We start from the raw sequence: 12063 nt of genomic DNA, 5'->3' as shown, positions 1-12063 counted from the left end.
AGGCTAGAGATTAACAATGTTTTTTAAAAACTTAACTACCAGATGCCCTGCCTCAGCAGTTGAGCGTCCACCCAGAAACCAAGAGGTCACCCATTCAATTCCTGGTCAGAGCACATGCCCAGGTTGTGGGCTCCATCTCTGGTGGGAGGCATGCATCAGGCAGCCAATCCATGATGTTCCTCTCTACTCAATGTTTCTATCCCACTCCCATTCTAAAAATCAATAAAAAAAACATATAAGCCGAAACCAGTTTGGCTCAATGGATAGAGTGTCGGTCTGGGGACTAAAAGGTCCCAGGTTCGATTCCGGTCAAGGGCATGTACATTGGTTGCGGGCACATCCCCAGTAGGGGGTGTGCAGGAGGCAGCTGGTCAATGTTTCTCTCTCATCGACGTTTCTAGCTCTCTATCTCTCTCCCTTCCTCTCTGTAAAAAAATCAATAAAATATATTTTAAAACAAACAAACAAACAAAAAAAAACCACTACTTACTACCAGAGCTGAAAATATTACTAATGGTCTGGTTAAAAACTCTGAATGAACTCTAGGCTGTCTAATTTTTAATCTTTAAAACAGTCCTGAAAAGTCATCCATTTCCATTATATATTACAAACCCATAATTAGGCCTTCTTCCTTTCTGGCTTGTCCTACATTTGAAAAGCATTCACCATTCTAGTAAAGCATTATCCCTCAGAATAACCACATCATTCTATACTTGCACAATTATGTCATGGACATAATCACTGCCATCATGATTTCAGCAGCTATTTGTTGCACTACAATTTCCAGACAAAATTTTGGTGTGGAAACAACACGGCCACAAGAAGATAATTACTCACAACTCTACCATGAATATAGCACAGAGAAAATGAAATTAAAATGCTAACATTTTTAGTATTTCATTTTTAATATCATGTTCATCTTTATATCCAGAAATTAATGACTAGAGACATTTATTGTTAGTATATTTTGTTTCTGATAGCTTCTCCTCCTCCACTCCCACCCCTACCTCCCCCTCCCCGATTTCTCCCTTTTCTCCTGCTACAGTAACTACTTCTGCAAGGTCTGAAAACCCACTATAGCTCAGCTGGCTCAGCTGAGTGGCTCAGTTGACTGGAGTGCAAGGATTTGATTCCCATTCAGGGTACATACCTAGGTTGTAGGTTCAATCTTCTATTAAAGCATGTATAGGAGGCAACAGATTGATATTTCTCTCTCACATCAATGTTTCTTCTACTGCCTCCCCCACACCCCTTATTCTTCTCTCTAAAAATTGATGCTCTAAAAATTGATAAACACATCCTTGGGTGAGGATAAATAAAAAAAGAAAAAGAAAAAGAAAACCCACTTTATGCAATGCATTGGCATACCAATGTTACCACTGATCAGATTTGGGATTTCAGTCAGGTTTGTCCTTGGCAACATAATCGTGATCAAGCTCCTAAACTTCTCTGGGCCTCAGTTTGGTCATCCAGAAATTGGGGACAAAAACAGTACCTACTCTGGACTTATTCTGATAATTTAGTTGGGTAACTTAGAGCTTCACAAATGCTCTGGATTTAGTTACTGCCAAGTCCACATCAGCAATTACCTCTTCAATTTATAAATTCAATTCAAAGATATTCAATATTTAAAATTTTACTCAGGCATGGATCGGTGGTTGAGCATTGACCTATGAACCAGGAGGTCATGGTTCAATTCCCATTCATAGCACATGCCTGGGTTACAGGCTTGATCCCTAACGTGGGACATGTAGAAGACAACCGATCAATGATTCTCTCTCATCATTTATATTTCTACCTCTCTTTTCCTCTCCCTTCCTCTCTGAAATCAATATATTTTTTAAAAGTCATTTATGAACATCAGTCCACACATTCTCTGAAGGCATAAGAGTTCTTTCTCCAAAACCTAAAGAAAGTGGATTTGTTCTCTGAGAAAATGGCCAGCATGCAGGGTAGCAGATTCTAACTAATTGGTACTAATTACTACCGGTAAAGGCTTTTTGAGGCTGACGGAAATGAGATCATATTAGTAAACAAATCTCAGGAAATGAAAATGAGAGCCATTGCACTCCCAAGTACTTTCCAAATCTACCTTAATAAGCAGTTTCATTCTGTTGGTTCACAACCATCCCACATAACATACTATGTGAATTTTGTCTGCTTAATTTCAGAAATATTAAAACTAATTTTTAGCTTCTACCACTGTGTTACCCATTTGGTCTCTGAGTATATTTTGATTCCTGCAAACCTATCCCCAATATCTTACATAAAATCAAAGGCAAAATTTGCCCTAATCCAATCCCCTTTCTGCCACAATCTCAGAGCATTAACTGACCAAAGAATCAATCAAGGTAGTCAATATGTCTTTTGAATAGTAGACAAATGTAAGCTAAGCCAATGGTGGTAACCAATATATTATACTTCTAACTAACTGAAAGTATAAGAATCCACTACCAAGATGTTGGGCCTCCCCAAGAGAAAAGGAAAGTTCCTGATGATACAGTCCTTAACCAACCAGCAGCATGAAGCTACCATAGCCCAAATATTATAGTGTGGGGGAATATTTAAAAAAGTGGAAGATCACTGTAGTGTCTACAGAGATTAAGAACTACTAGTTACAATCTTAGAAGCATGAACAGACTGAACCTTAGAGGGAAGGCAGGGAAAGGTGGATGGGAAGAGATCAACCAATAAACTTGTATGCATATGTACATAACCCGTGGACATGGTCAATGAGGTGGTGAGGGCCTGTGTGCAGGGCAGGATGGCAGCGGGCTGGAAGAGATTAATGAAGGGGAAAGGAGGACCTATATAACACTTTCAACAATAAATATTTTTTAAAAAGAATTTAAAAGATATATCTCAATATTCTGAATAAAATGCAATTTTTTTTTTTAAAAAGAACTAGTTAGAGATATAACAATTCATGACAACATTTACTGGTAATATACCCAATATATATCAGATATCTGGAATGCAAAGATGCATATAAGCCCCAGCTAGTTTGGCTCAGTAGGTAGAGGGTCGGCCTTTGGACTGAAGGGTCCCAGATTCGATTCCAGCCAGGGGCATGTGCCCAGGTTGAGGGCTCAATCCCCAGTAGGGGGTGTGTAGGAGGCAGCCAATCAATGATTCTCTCTCACTGATATTTCTATCTCTCTCTCCCTCTCCCTTCCTCTCTGAAATCAATAAAAATATTTTTAAAAACAAAACAAAATAAAGATGCATTGGGCAGGCACAGCCCTCAAAGGACACACATCTACCACATGTCAGCAGCTGGCCATCCCCAGGACATACACTAAGATCTGTGAGATGGAGAAGGCAGCCTAGGTCATTGTCAGCTGCAATAATCTAGGATTCAGATAGGATATGAGCAGGGTTTTAAAGGAAGAGTTAGGATTTGAAGAGAAGGACAGAGGAAGAAAAGGAAGGCAGGGATCCTAAAGGAGGCAAGAAGGGAAAGGCAGGCTTGCCTGCAGCACAGCTGGGGCTGATGAGTTAGCAGACAGACCAGATGAGCAGAGGGTCTTCCAACCAGATTCCCAATATCCCAGACAAGGTTCGGAATAGAACATTCTTCACGCATGGTCTGTAAAACATTTTAAATCTAGGAAAAATCATAACTAAGCTGGGGATGATAAATATGCACTAAGCCATGCCAGAACATGAAGTCACATATCTCTCTTAGTTTTCATTAAACGCGTGTCCTCTGCTCCAGAAATTAGACTTTTTTCTTTCGGCCTATGTCCTTCCACAACCAGCTCCCTAAAGGCTCTCCCCCACACTTGGCAACGTGGTTCAACCTCAGATTCATAATGACCATCTGGATGGGATTACTCTCGAAGGCACAGCTCTGATCCGTCTACTAAATGCCATTTCCAAACTGAACTTTTGATTTCTCTCAAATCTGGCCTTTTCGATGCAATGTTATATGTGTTACCATTATCCATCCAGTACTTCAGACTTTTAAACTGGTTTACCTCCCACCTCTCATTTAATTAGTCTCTAAAATTCTGCTAGTTTTGTCTCTAACATGTGTCTTTCATTCATGCATCCTTCCCATTCCCGTCGCCCTGGGGTCCTCACCATATCTTCTCTGGGTTGGTCCCCCCACATTTGTCCTTTCCTGCTCCAATCCATATCGCCTGCTGCCAAATTAAGTTTCAGAATAGACAGCTTCCTATCCACATCCTTCCCATCCCCCAAACCACCAATGGCTTCCTGCCAAACAAATCCAAAACCCCTGTTCCCACCAACATTTCTCATCTTTTCCCCCATTAGTCTGACTCACAGCTCTATGACCCAGTCACAGTGCATTATTTGTTGTCCAGAAGACAAGATCCACCCTCCCCTACCACCTTGGTTCTTCAGGAACGCCACTCCGCAAGCCCACGTGTCCAGATGACTGCCTACCCTCCGAGGACATCATCAAATGCTACTTCTTCTACAAAGCCATTCTGAAACCTCTAACAAGGAGTAATCTTTCCCTCTCTAAACTCCAGTAGCACTTCATCCAGAACCACCTGGCATGCGAGTTCCTTGTGTACCAGTATTCCAATTCTACAGGGGTAACCTCCTAAAGGAGCATCTCTGTATGAAAATAATCAAACCAATGTTCCAAGTAAGTCAGTACTTTCTTGTTAGGAGAAATTATGCCAAGAGTTATGGAAAACATAAGAGTATCAGCTGATAGCTGCTTTGGAAAATTATGTTCAACACGTGCAAAAGAAATAAGCCCATGTAATAATATTAATAACTTTGTTTAATCATCATATACAGATGTTAGCTAAAGCCATCAAAATACAGGACGCTTCAAAGAAAGTGAGTCTCCTTAAAAGAAGGAAAAATCTGAGGTAGCATACCACAGTGGCTTCTAGCACAAACTCTCATGCCATTCAGGCTGGGTTCTAATCTTAACCCTGACGCTTACTCTCTGTGACCTTGGGTAAGTCAGTTAGTCTCACCATGCTTCAATTTCTTATAAATAAATTAAAATAGAGATATTAATAAGACTGTGAGAATTATGCACATATTGTATGCAAAACACTTAGAGCCTGGCACATAATTAGTGCCATGCATGTTGGTTAGTCTTATTATCATTGTGAAAATGTTTTCTATGGGAAGAAAAAAGAAACAGGAATCAGCTATTTGACAGTTCAGATGCCTAGCCAGATTTTTACTAGACTTGACCATCTTAAAATCGTCAAGTCAGATTTGCTCTATTCCCTGACAAGGGATGTTTTGACTGACAGGTAGGACGGGATTTTCTGAGGGTGGCTCTTCGTACAGTTGATTGAATGTTGTGAAAACAGAGCAGGCTGCAAGACCATTGTATCAAACACAAAGCTTTTAGCCATTGAGGGCTGGCCCACAAACAGCCATTGTTTGCCATAAACAACCCACTGTTGCCATCCAGATGGGTGGCATTGACTTACCCAATGAAGCCCATTGACTTACCCATTTTGGTCAGTGGCTCTGCATAGACACACCACAAATGCAATTAATTGCTGCAAAAGAAATCTAGAACTATGCACTGAATTATGTCTGATAAGCAAGGTTTTAAGTTCAGCTTTTTAAAGGACACTAATCCACAGCATTCAGTAGCACTAAGCTTATATGAGTCCGTTTCAAAGGCCATCACATCATACAGTGATTTATTTATTAGCAGTGTGGGAAACAGTTGTGACTGGAGGGTACCAACATTTGTCATTTTCCCTCAAAATTTTTAGAACACAAACATAAATTGCCACAAATATCTCAACTTGAACTTGCATTGCAGGTACATATTCATACACAGTAAAATGAAAACTGTTGGACACTTAGTGCTTTATTATTTTTTATTAAAATTACTTATAGTTCATTACTGACATGTCAGAATGATTAGAGTGATAAAATAACAAATTCAAGTTTATCATCTCATTTTCTGATAAAAATAGAAATTATAAGAGTTATGGCAATAAGACTGGTGCTACACAAGAACAAACAAAAAATCTGTCTCTTTTTCCAAGGTTGGAATCTCTGTTTTTATTCATTCACTAGTTGGAATATAAACATGGCTGCTTCAGCAAAGTATCTTCCTTCCAAGTGTGAGAGGTTAGACAAGTTAGATTGACTGCCAAAATAAACACCCCAAAATCTCTCTGGACTAACGCAATAATGGTTTGCCTTAATCTTCTTCATACTGCATTCCAGAGCAGCTTCACAAAGGAGGCTCTGCTCTACACCGTCATTCAGGACCCAGGTTCCTTCCATCTTGTGGCTCCATCATACTCTAGGATAGGGGTGTCGAACTCAATCAGAGAAGGGGCCAAAATCTAAAATCCAGCCTAAATTGCGGGCCGAATGGTTTACTGAACAGTCATAAACTGTCATTGTGATGGAAACGCAGCGGAGTGCAGTGATGACAGCGCGGTGCGGGCCACATTGCAAGGCCTGGCGGGACAGATTTGGCCCGCGGGCCTTGTGTTTGACACATGTGCTCTAGGACCTCAGCATTCACCCCTGCAGCTGGCCAGCAGACCAGAAAGAGCAAGTATGAAAAAGGCACCCCATTCCTAACTGCCTCTCATTTTTACATACATCCTATCCTGTCAGTGGGAACCAGTCCTGTGGTCCATTTAGATGCAGAAAGTAATCTGTACAGTGGTTGTCAACTAGGGGTCATTTTGACTCTTGGGGACATTTGGCAATATCTGGAGATATCTTTGCTTGCATCTGGTGGGTAGAGTAAGTCCAGAGATGCTATATCCCACAGTGGGCAGGACAGTTTCCCTACAAGAAAAAAATTATCTGGTCCCAGATATCAATAATGTTGAAATTTGGTAAGCATCTAGCCAGACGCCACAATCACTCAACAATGCTCAGGTCTAGCACTATTTTCCACTAACACACACTCAACTTGACCCCAACAAATCTACATTATGGATAGTTTGTTTATTCATTTGCTTCTGTTCTTCCATTCATTCATCCAAACCCCTAACCAAATCAAGGTCCCTAAGGACAAAGAATTCACAATGGAGCAGGGGTGCAACCATATTCAGAATTATTACACACAGGCGTAAGTGGGAAGTGGGATTAAAAAGAACAAACAGCCAAAATTGGTTTGGCTCAATGGATAGAGCGTCGGTGTCCGCACTGAAAGGTCCCAGGTTCGATTCCAGTCAAGGGCATGTACCTTGGTTGCGGGCACATCCCCAGTAGGGGGCGTGCAAGAGGCAGCTGATGGATGATTCTCATCGATGTTTCTAACTCTCTATCCCTCTCTCTTCCTCTCTGTAAAAAAATCAATAAAATATATTAAAAAAAAAAAAAAAAAAAAAGAACAAACAAAAGGAAAGTTAATTCTGTCTGAAAGGGTTGGGGGATGACCCATAGGGCAGGTGAAATGAGAGGGAAATCTTCACGAATATAGTTACATCTTCCATCAAGATGTTGTGGGTTTTTTGGTGTGGTTTTTTTTTGGGGGGGAGGGGGAGGCAGGGTATAGTGAGGGGGTGACCCAGGGAAAGGGAACTGAATGAACAAAGCAAAGACAATATGAAAGGATATGATTTATTCCACTTTCTGACATGGGGGAAAATAGTAACTGGGATAGGAGGGGATTTTTGTTGAAACAGGTTTTAATGCTGTATTCATAAACGTTTTCAGCTCCTGGCAGCTGATCGAATCTCTCACACCTACATTCTGTAGAGTGGTTCCTCCAGAAACATTTCACACCACTACACTTTACAGACACTTGTTAGCATAGGGCAAAGCTCAGGTAATAGCCAGAAATCTCACTGCAATTTCCCCAAAAATAGTCCATCGCCAACTCTTTCAAACAACCAGGCCTCAAAGTCACATCAAATCACCAAAACCATCCACCTTGGTTCCCAAAGATAGGACAGTTTAGAAGTCAAACCTCTTAAATTATGTTACACTGAACCTGTTTAAGTTTTCACCTCTTCCATTTCTTACTCCCAATGGTGAATGTGGGTCCCAGGATGAGATTAAGAATATGGACTACTAGACTCTCATATCCCAGCTCTGGCATAAACTCACCTAAGTTGCTAGGCTCACCTACCTCCCCAATAACACACTTACAGTGCTTAGCACTACACCTAAAGCATATAATATCTAAATACTATTACCCTTGTACTATGGCTAGATCCTCCACCTCCAAAATTTTATAAATTATGTAACCTAACATAGTTTGGGAAAGAAAATATCTGATCAACTTCCATGTCATTTTGTAGATCATTAAGAACAATTGATTGCAATTTGCTTTGGGCAAGATGTTTTGCATTCCAGAGCCAACATCACAGTGTAAGACAACAGTTGTTCTTGATTTTGAACCTAAAATTAAATTTTAAAACTGCCATATTCCTACACAAATATTTACCCTTATTAGTCTCTTTACTTACTCTTCCTCCCTCAAACTGTTGTCTCCCTCTCTCACTCTCTACTTGTCTTATTTTAACTGTGATCAGCTTTGTGAAAACAAAGTGTATTGAGCTGTTAAGTACTATAGATTATATTGAACACACTAGTCACCTAGTTCTAAAAAGCCTCATAAAAGGAAGAAATTTGTTTCTTTGCAAGTCGGAATCTCAAAGGAGAAGTTAAAATGAAGGAATGGACTGCAGAACCCAGAGGGGAGCCAGCGTGTTCAGAATCGCTTCCTCCGATGCTGGAGCAAGAATTCCACATCGCAGCCCACCAGTCATTTATTTCTAAGATTTCAGTCTAAGAGACACCCCATTCACTTCTACTGAAAGCAGTAACAGAATCTAATGGTCCTGCCCTTTGCAATAAGGTCAGAGGCAAGGAATTAGATGAAAGCTGAGGCAAATGGAACCAGGCTGAATCCCATTTAGACTTCACAACTAACTGTTAGAGCCCTCCTAATTTCCAAGGAATTCTCAGAGTTATTCTAAGGAGCATGTTAAAGAGAGGTTTGCTCTATCTACAGACAGGTTCCACAAATAAGGTGAAATAAGTCAACATGTTCTTTTTAACTTCTTAGTGAAGACATTTTTCTGTAAATGAGCTTCTTATTGGGAAGTATGACCACCAAGGGATGCAATTCTCAAGTACTTTATTTATTATTTTATCATAATTCCAAGGTATGTGAAGGGTTAATTTCTGATAGGCCTGATTCCAATGTTGGGGGGGAAAAAGTGAACTACTGACTCTGAAAAGAAACACTAATTCTTTGAATTGATGTTTTTTCATTTGGTGCACAGAATAAAAGTAATTTATTAAATGAATTCTGTTTGCCTAAAAGATTCCCCTTTTTCTTAGACGAAGTAATAGACCATGAAGAACTCTGGCTTATCGAGAACATAAAGAATATATCTTGGCAGACATACCGATTACGGGGGAATTTGACAGAAGGGGTGACATAGATGTCTAGCAGTTGCCTTCAGGTGCTCTATGGATGGTATTCACTGGACTGGCGACCGGCCAACAGCTCACAACTGTTTCTGACTTGTTGCTGGCACTAGGCTGCAGGTCCAGCCCACACACCAACCTAACACCCCGAGATAGCCAGTTTCACTTCCAAGGAAGAAACAACACAAAGGGTTATTGTTTGAGACATCAGCTAAACACTGCAAAAAGGGTGTCTTATCTAAGAGTCTTATCTGTTGCCCTTGTGGGGGTGGAATAAACTTTTCTCTGCCCTCCAGGTTCTTCTGGATGGTCTGATAATCAAATAGACAGGAGACAAGATTAGCAAGAGGAAGTAACCAAAAACAGAAAGTCAGAGACACTCCTCCAGCCCCCTCCACAGGAGAGGTTCAGAGGCAGAAAGAGGCAGACAGGTAAGACATCCAGAGCTAGGGATAAGGTCATGCACTTTGGGGGAGCTTCAAAAGGTCACTGCAGGATGATAAGAGCAGATGTTTAGTAAATAAAAAGTTGCCCTGCCACATAGGTGGGTCAAAAAATAATCTCCTACTATGGCCAAGGTCACTAATTCAAGTTCTTCTAGATAGTAAAAGAGGAGGGCTGAAGTTTTTTGAGCCTGAAGCTAAAATTGTCATTAGTTCAAAACAACCCACCACAGAACGTACAGTACACCATCAATCTCAGGAGTTAAGAGATTCAGAGAGAAGGAATACCAGCAAATTGGAGTCAGGGCTTCAGACATCTCCACTCAGTAGTATGGACAGACCTGCTTCCCTTCCCAGCCCCTCATGGCACGAACAGACTCTCTAGGAAATCTCTCCCGTCTCTCTGGGCAGAGAGCACTGGGCACTGTGTTCACAAGCACCCCCATCATAGTCCACACTGTGCTCATGTTCAAAACATGGGCACATTCCAGAAGCATCCTAGCTGCAAAAGGAAAAGGCAACTTGTCTACCAGCATCATGTGGTTCCACCAAGAAGAAGAAAAAAAAGTCAAGAAGAGCAGAGGTTGCCAAACCGGTTTGGCTCAGTGGATAGAGTGTTGGCCTGTGGACTGAAGAGTCCCAGGTTCGATTCCAGTCAAGGGCATGTACATTGGTTGCGGGCATATCCCCAGTAGGAGGTGTGCATGAGGCTGCTGATTGATGTTTCTCTCCCATCGATGTTTCTAACTCTCTATCCCTCTCCCTTCCTCTCTGTAAAAAAAAAATCAATAAAATATATATTTTTTTAAAAAAGAAGAGCAGAGGCTCATACATAAATACACTCCAGACATCAGTGCGCCGAGAAACCCAGAGCAGATCTAGGTTCATGCATTTTCAAATTAGCTCCCAAAGGGCCCAGACGGAAATCCTCTAAGCACCAACCCAGACGGAACTAAAACCCCGCTCTCCCAAGTTATTTCTGAAGAATTGATTACACCATTCCTTCAACAAGTGCCTGCAGTGTACCAAATCCTGTGCCACTCAACCCTACAAAGCACAGCGATACCACTGTTGAAGTGTAATTTCTTAAAGATCCCATTAATTTTACATTTAACTTGTATTGTCTAGCTTTCTTGCCTTTATTAAACAGTTATCTTCCTTAAAATAATAATAATCCCATTCCAAAAAGCAGATTCATAAATTAGGGGCCTGACAAAGCCACACTGCCTGCACCTGTCTGTCCTGCCTTCTCCCCTGCCCCTTCTCTTAGGGTGGCTGTCATGTCTAATGATGAAAAACATCCACAAAGCCTGACTCAGGGTTCCGAGCAATCGCAGGACAAGGACAGGACCCCTAAGTAGAGTGAGCAAACTACCCTGGGTCTCCTGGGATTGTTCTGGTTTTAAATGGAAAGTCTTTCCACCCAGGTATCCTCTTAGTGCTGGACAAACCGAGTCCAGACCTAGGAGAGGGAGGTCCCTTGCAGGAGGTCCTTGTTTTGCTGGAGAGGAGTGAAGCCACAGGAGAAAAAAGGTGGTGTCCTTGGGCTGCGGGCTGTCTCAGAACAAGCTCTCTCTGGCTTCCTCAGAAGGCCTATCATTTTCAACTCTGGGCCATTTAAACAAAGCTGTACAAAGGCTCTCATGACAATGACACAAAAGAAATTCCTCCTAAATGCCAAAGGCTGTAGTTATTTGGATGTGGTTATTTATCTCCGTGGCTAGTTTAAGAGCTTCTTCCATTTAGACCAAGACTGTTCATCCTGAGATTTCCAGCACAATGACTGCTGGATGGTAGGCGCTGAATAAAATGGATTTCAATCATATTTCCATTTATGCAGCACTTGTGGTATAAGGCAACACTTCATATGAATGACCTCACTCTTATAATAACTCAATGAGGTTGATTGTCTCCCATTTTACAGATGGAGAAACAAAGGTTCAGTCAGACCATATTCACTCAAGGTCATTATGGCAGAGCTCAAATTTAAACTCAAACTCCTCTCGCTAGAAAATGTTTTTAGAAGCCCTGGCCTGGCAGTTTGGTTAGAGCATCGTCCCAATGAAAGCATAAATAAACAACAAATCTATCTATTATACTATCTCTCCCTCTTTCTTTCTCTCTGTAAAAATCAGCATAATGTTTTTAACTACTCAACTGAATTTGAATCAATTAACATGGGCATATATGGCAAGAGAACCAAGAATTGAAAGAAAAGTATCAGATTCATTTCTTTTATTCTCTGCCC

The 12063-nt window shown here is 41.1% G+C and overlaps 1 protein-coding gene across 10 annotated transcripts in view; it reads right to left on the bottom strand.

The window, feature by feature from the left end:
• Positions 1-12063, bottom strand: part of RNF152 (ring finger protein 152) — a 71908-nt gene that overhangs the window by 50070 nt on the left and 9775 nt on the right. For 4 of the 10 annotated variants that reach the window (XM_036418109.2, XM_045574923.1, XM_036418110.2 and 1 more), the window contains one exon: positions 3474-3589. The exons of 4 other annotated variants lie outside the window; for them this stretch is intronic. The gene's annotated coding sequence lies outside the window, so the exon portion shown is untranslated. The remainder of the gene's footprint in view (positions 1-3473; positions 3590-12063) is intronic. 2 more of the 10 variants (XR_006740384.1, XM_045574922.1) reach the window with 1 other exon arrangement.

Source organism: Pipistrellus kuhlii, unplaced genomic scaffold (genome assembly GCF_014108245.1).
Source record: "Pipistrellus kuhlii isolate mPipKuh1 unplaced genomic scaffold, mPipKuh1.p scaffold_m20_p_6, whole genome shotgun sequence".
Lineage (NCBI taxonomy): Eukaryota > Metazoa > Chordata > Mammalia > Chiroptera > Vespertilionidae > Pipistrellus > Pipistrellus kuhlii.
The sequence above is the reverse complement of the archived record's forward strand: the minus strand, read 5'-3'. Positions and strand labels throughout refer to the sequence as shown.